Raw genomic sequence first — 7,468 nt, 5'->3', positions numbered from 1 at the left:
TTTCCTGTGTCTCTGTCTCAACTTACCTTATATATATATATCTATATATGTATATAAATAAATAAATAAATAAATATATATATATATATATATATATATATATATATATATATATATATATATATATATATATATATATATAGTTTGGAAATTCAAAAACTAACACAGTGCGCGAGAAAATAAGGTAAGTAACGACAGAGACACACGAGAAAAATATTAAAAAATAAAAGTTTGCTATCGTTTCCGAAAGAGGACTTCCTTTGACGTTTCAGGAAGAGGACTTCCTTTCTTAGAAAGGAAGTCCTCTTCCTGAAACGTCAGTAAACTTTTGTTTTAATGTTTCTCTCGTGTGGCTCTGTCTTTACTTCTACAGATATAGCGAATCAGAATGGGGAATGAGGGGCTCGTTGAATTAAGGCAGAAATAAGGGCAGTCAAAAATTCAGCAATATCAAGGAAAGCAAAGGGGAGAGTGTGGTAGGTCATTTATTATCGTCGAAACAGATGGAGATTTTTGAAAGACAGAAATAAAGTGGAGAAAAATGCCCTCGGGGGGCGATCCGAACCCACGACCTGGAGAATACACGTCTGGGTGATGACAACTACGCTTTTGGCGGTATCCGCCAGCTCACCGATTTTCGGAGGCTGACGTTGAACTCTCCTGTGAAAACCAACGGTGTCATCTTGTCATGGCTTTAGTCGTAACCAGCAATCACTGATGGGAGCACAAGGCGAGGAAGTCTTTACTTTGCGTTTGAGTTGCTGCCGAGGTGATTCAAAGGTTGGCCAAGGCGATATTCCCGTTTGCACACTTCACTCGCTAAACTTGGGGGCCATGAAGACAAAATACAAGTTTTGTTCATTAATGAGGCTGCTTTTTCCTGATAACAATTATACCAGTGTTACCCAAGCTTCAAGCAAATAATTGAGGCGTGAAAGGAAATGTATGAAGCAGTGACGACTCCCCAGTCCCTTACCGGCAATTTTTCATTTCATTTACAGATTCTAGTTTGTGCGATTGGCTGCCGCCGACAAAAACCACGCCAAGAAACATGATTGAGCGATTGTACCGAGACTTCTAGTTACGTTTGGCGGTATTGCTTAAATGATAACATGCAGTTTTAGTGATGGCACACATGGCACACACAAGGCAGAATGTTTTAGTCATGGCACACAATACGTCCCTCCTGCCCGTATTACGTCGTGTGGCGCACAATTTCAAAGTTTTTCAATGTTCGCGTTTTTTTTCGTTTAAAAAGGCGTCCTTTGGTGCTGGGATGCAGCAGAGTGTTACCAAAGGCTAGTTCTTTCAAAATGAACAAAGCTGTATTTTTAACCTTTAACCGGTCCGACTGCGAGATGCTGCCGCGCCGGTGATTTGATTGATCGTTTATTTGATTGATTGATTGATTGATTGATTGATTGATTGATTGATTGATTGATTGATTGATTGATTGATTGATTGATTGATTGATTGATTGATTGATTGATTGATTGATTGATTGATAGTGAAATCTCCTTTGTAACGGGGTAATGACGTGTCATCTTACCGAAAGAACTAATATATCTATGTTTAACACTTAGTTTAATACTAGCGCTGCTCTTAGGGAAGGCACAAAATACTTTTTTTCTGTTACAAATGGTAGCAGTCCGAGGAAATATTCCTCTCTCTGCTTTTCGTCCACCAGCGTATTAACCTTCTTTTCGTTGCCTCGAAACCCTTGAAGTTAACTCCCTCTGTGCTACCTTTAAATCCTGGGGCTCCTGCGGAGTCGAATATTTCCCTCATGTAGATTTCGATGGATGCACCCACACTTCTACAATATCTGCCGCATAATTTCTGTTTCTTTTCCGCAGACCACGCATACCTTATCCTTTTGTGCATATATCCCCCCAAACTCTTAGTTCTCAAGCAACCGGCTCTATCCTAAAAAACAGTAAATCATTGTCCTTTGAATTATCGTACCAATATTCCTTTCTATGTCTAATTTCTCTGCGCTGTTCATCTCTAACGACGTTTTAGTTACCATTTTTTCGCTTCATTTATTTTGTTTCTATCTGCTTTGCCTCTTTTTTGGTTTCCTTGGCTGTTTTGAATTCTTCATTGTTCTTTCCGTATTTCATCGTTAGCCTTGTAGTCTTCCTTAGCCACTGCATGTTCATGCTTTTTATGTATTGGTTGCCTAAAAACTTTAGCTGTCCACCTACGTTGATACATTGCTTTCAACCTCCACGCAAAACATATTTTACTCTGCTCTTTTCGAATTTAAAACGATGCCCAGCACATACCTCTCTCCACTGCTTCGTCTGTCGTTTTACTATGCGCTCCTAAGTACAAACGTCCTACTGTACTCTGGTTCACTTCAAGGCATGCTGTAGCATCTGATTTTAAGCAGAGTACTGCATTCGCAAATGTGAGACCCGAAACCGTTACTGCTTTCTACATTCCTCCACTACTTCATATTTCTGATACTCCACAGAGCTGTATGCTTCATTCGCAATGCTAACTTGGGACTGTGTCAGTGCTAGTGTCATTGAAAACCATTATTCCCGATTTTTCAGTGCTAAAATTTAACCAGACATCTGTGGATTTCTGCGACTAATATTTACGAGCCGTTGCATGTCGCTCTGGTTATCAGCTGAAAGAACAATGCCGTCTGCGTATACCATTCCGGGAATACGCTGTTGTACCACTTCGCCTTGCAACATACGCGTTAGGGTTAACCGTAATTGACTTTCTTCTAGTTTCTTTTCTAACCCTGCCATGTAAAGCATAAACAATATTGGGCTCAAAGGGCATCCCTGTTTCAGACACCGATGGGTGTTGACCTGCTGTGCGCATGTCTGCCTTTCCCGTGTCAAGTGCACTCTGTTATCTTTATAGATTGCTATAAGGAGTTGTATTACCTCGTCATGTAAGCCCTGGAGTTTTAGCCTCCTCCACAGCACTTCTATGTTTACGTTGTCATATTCCCCTTTAAGGTCCAAGAGCGTAATCCGTAATGATCTATTCCGATCTTTCGCAATTTCAATGCACTGTGTTATCGCGAACAAATTATCATCTAAGCGCCTGTCTTGTCTAAATCCATTCTGCAGGTATTTGAGGATTTCATTTTCTTCAATGCATACTTGGATTTATGATTTTATCGCCTGCAATACGAATCTATACACAACTGACGTTACTTTGAGTGGTCTGTATGAATCAATACTGGCTTTGTTGCCTCTGCCTTTGCATATTAAATTCAAACGGCTTGCTAACCAATATACTCCGATATTTACTTGTTTTGTATCACATTATCTGCTGCCGTCATAAACGATGCCTTACTTCTTGGTCCTTCTTGGTCCAAGCAGGTTGATCAGCTACATTGGTATTCCGTTCGGGCCCACTGCTGCTTGGGGGAACCTTTTGCTCTGCTTTCTTCAATAAAGGTTGCTCGAATTTATTTCTCGTTTCGCTTCTGTGGCGCTGTTGTTATCGGTGCAGGCTTCACTTCCTCTATTTCCCTTATTTTCTCACTAACCACTCGATAAATATGCGCCACCGCCTGCTCTCCTGCTAAATGTTTCCCCTCCTCTAGGGTGCCTCGATTCATGCTCTGGCACCGAGGCACCCTACCCTCCTCATCAAGCGAGTGCCATTTGGTGATGTCGTAAAAAACCCACCCGCGCGTCCTACCAAGACACTAAGCAAGGCCACAGCAGCAACACCCGGAAGGTTCAGAGAAAAGGCAAAGAAATTTTCACATTCACAATGAAGTTGTTATAGTGATCAGAAAGTTTGTAAGAATAATGCCTCTAACGAAGTTTCAGCAAGCGTTACTTCAACGGGGTCGAATTTATCGTGCTTGAGTCAAGTATCAAAATGCAGGCGCTGCGCCAATTTGCGGCTGCACGCGGCTATTGATAACAACGGGGTCAGCGCGCCTGTAGTAGCGTTCACACGGGTGCTACAGAAGCGCAGTGACCCCAGTTTCTGCTGCGTCTACGCCGTGTTATGGCAGGGTTCGCTCGGAATCCGCAGCCAAGACACTTCGCCTGCAGACTTTGACATGCTTCCTTGGCGTCGCGTTGATTCGCTACGATACGTTTTCAAAACACACGTAACCGGGGCGTTTGACAAAGCTTTGTGAAGTGCAGTGTTTTGAGTGCATTCTGAACCGTGCGAGCAATGAAGGATGCACTGCGGGAAAGTGCAGAGGCACGGATGCTCCGAGATCGAGCGGCCGTGGCAGAGGGCAAGGACACGGGTTTGCACCCTTTTCATATTCTCTGCATGAATAAGCAACTTAGCTGCTGCTGCGTGCGGTGCATTTGTATTCACTACAAGGCAACTATTTGAGGTTTGCAGAGGACATAGTCTTGCTGAGTGAGAATACAGGACACCACCAAACAATGCCTGAGAACCTACACTAAGAAAGCGCGGCCGTGCGGCTGAAAATGAATAAATCTAAAGTAGGATTAATCATGCCAAAAACGACCTATTCACCTTAGCAAATGAACTGCTAGTAGTAAAATAATTTAACTACCTCGGACAGATGGTTAGTGCTGACCGCCACCACGACAGAGAAATTCTGCGCAGAATATGTATGGGCTGAACACAGCATTGGCAAGCATTCCCAAATAATAAAAAGTAAGCTACCTCTATCCCTTAAAAGAAAAAAAAACGGGCCATATCCACTCACGTGAAACCTGGGGAAGGACGAAGCATGCAGTGTATAAGTGTGTTCAAAGATTGTAAGTCTCCCTCTCGTCACATGGTGCACGCTGACTGGGCGCCGGAGAAACGCCGGTGAGAGGAGCCATCACGCGCTTGCTAAGGCGGTGGCGCCCTCTCTTGCGTTGAACCGGATTTAAGCAATTTGCATCGTGACCTCCGCGATTTGCTGCCGGCGGTAGCCGATCGCGGAGGCCACGTTTGCATGCCCCATCTGCCCCAGTTTGGGGTAGTGGCAGGGGTAAGGGAGCGCAGTGCACTGCCCGCGCCTCGCCCTGGGGGCTCGTCCTGGTTGATCAACGAGGCCCCGGTAGCAGGTTTTTTCCTTCGACCGACCACCCGACCCGATCAGGCCTACCGACAAGAGCCGCTGGGAATTTCAGTGTAACACAAATTATAACCCGTCTACAAACACATTGTGCTGGACGATTGCTGAAGCGAACAGGGAACCCAAATCTTTACGTTATGTTACTTGATTTTAGGCAGGTTTTATTCATTCTACACTTTTCTTTTAGTACACGTTAGGTTCTAGCACGAGGCGCCGGAAAATGAGTGTCCCGGTGTTTTAGTACCGACTACCGTGAATACAAGAGACGCCAACAGCCCGAGCCCCTTAAGTGCTTCGCCCCTAATACATGTATACACCCAGTGCATACTGCCAGTGATGACATATGGAGCTGAGACTTGGCGCCTTACTAAACAACTACAAAGCAGACTTACGTGGGATCAATGGGCCTGGAAGGAATAATTATAGGAGTAACACTCCGGGACAAGAAATGAGATTCCCGGGTCAGGGAACAAACAAGAGTAGATGATGGCATAGTTCAAGTAAAGAAAAAGAAACGTACTTGAGCTGGTCATGTAATGAGACGAACTGACAACCGGTGAGCAATTGTAGTAACAGAGTGGATACCAAGAGATGGGTTTTAAAGGAGGAGAAGGCCATTATCCCGATGAAGGGATGAAATGAAAAATTTAGGGGCCAAACAGTGGATTCGAGCAGCACAGGAGAGGAGTGGTTGGAGGTGAATGGGAGAGAGTGCCTCGTCCTGCAGTGGACCGGAGTATACTGATGACGGTGGTGACAAGGCAAGCTGACCTAATATATTGACATAGGTTAAGTTGCTTTTACTTTTAAATGTTCATTTAGTGATTCCAGAATAAAAGGTGTTTTATTATTGTACCCAGCTCAACGCGCAATACGTTTGACGTTGCTTGGCAAGCCGTTGAGCTTAGCATTAAGGTGTCTACAGTTTGAGGCTGAAAATGTGGATGGCATTATGCCAATTCAGGCAGATTGGCCAGATGCGGGGACAGCTTCCGTTAGAAGGTCCGGGCCATTTCACCAATTCTTATTTGGCCTAACACACCTACCCACCGTGCTCAGGGACACCTCAATCCACGGGATCGAGTAGTCAATCACGATCACAGTTGTCGTCAGAAGCTCACGGACAATTGAACAAATATAACTTTGCTGCGACGTCAGCATAACGAACCGAAATTTTCCCTCACCGAGACTCTGTGGGATTGGCAGTTACGATGATAGCGGCAGTCAGGGGCTCAACACCGATTTTCATGTCCATGTTGGCTGGTCCGTCAACATACCCGCTCAAAGTAGCACCCAGCGGGGCTCTATTGAAAAATAATGCTTTCGCATCCAAAACTCAAAAGAAAGATATTTTTGTTCTGACACTTTTTTATCATCTAGCCATAGCGGCTAAACTATGATTAGCTGTTGAGATGGCGCTATTAACTATTGGCGCACGTAAACAATCACTATTTAAAAAGAAAAAAAGTGTGCACCAAGAAAGTACCGGGTGATTTAGAAGAACTTGTTGTTGGTGAGTTGGTGCATCTTGGTGAATGCCAGGTGAAAGCTTGGAACCCCACCGTTGTAGCTACGTATGTCATTTAGCTTCCGGGGCCGCTTACCTACCTTCGTGCTCACTTAAGGGAATCTCAGCAAGCCGACAAAGCAGTTGGCGACGAAGCTTGTCTCCTGCGGGCGATGCCGCCAGTAAAGAGTAGAGGGTTTGGGGCGGTCTCAGAGGGCCCTCCCTACCACATGCCATCTGGGAGAGACGCGCTCCCTGGCACGTACTTAAACTTTCGGCATGGTCGTGGAGGGCGTCAAGCAAGCCGCCCGACGGGCAAGGTCATCGTTTTTCATTTCTAGCTGTCGAGCACACATGCATTTGTTCCTCGTTAAGTAGCACGATGCGCGATTGTCGGGGGAGACCGCGTCGGCGGTTATCTCGAAGGCACTCCTTTTCCCCGTGACATGCGACAGGACAGCGATACCGCCCGGAGGAGGCCGAAACCTGTGGGATCGCGTCCCTTCGGGCAAGGAAGACCTGGGAGGTCCTCGTGATCGGCTGTTCCCCACCTTTAGCCCTTCCTCTCCCCTTCTTTGGTGGGCGCACAGTTGAGAAGGGCGCACTCCTTTGGCCAATCTGTGGCGATGTGCAAACTTTCTTTTTGCCATTAATAAAATGTCCGTTTATTCCACTAAAAGCGGTGAAGCACAAGCACTGCGACTGCAGATGTGAGCGGTTGAAAAAAAAAAAGTAAAAAAAACTCTGACAAAAAAAAACAGGCTTTGTCCGTGTTTTTTTTTTTTTCAACCAGGATAACACTGAAAACACAGAGCTGCTCAGGGGAAATTTGTTGTGATGCGACCAATCTGCAGGGAGGGAAGCGCTTTCTGAAATCAGTGCTTTGACGTGAGATCGTGCCCAGATTTTGAGTGCTGATA

This window comes from Haemaphysalis longicornis, unplaced genomic scaffold (genome assembly GCF_048455015.1).
Source record: "Haemaphysalis longicornis isolate Haplotype H1 unplaced genomic scaffold, Haemaphysalis longicornis Haplotype H1 scaffold_8, whole genome shotgun sequence".
Classification (NCBI taxonomy): domain Eukaryota; kingdom Metazoa; phylum Arthropoda; class Arachnida; order Ixodida; family Ixodidae; genus Haemaphysalis; species Haemaphysalis longicornis.
The sequence above is the reverse complement of the archived record's forward strand: the minus strand, read 5'-3'. Positions refer to the sequence as shown.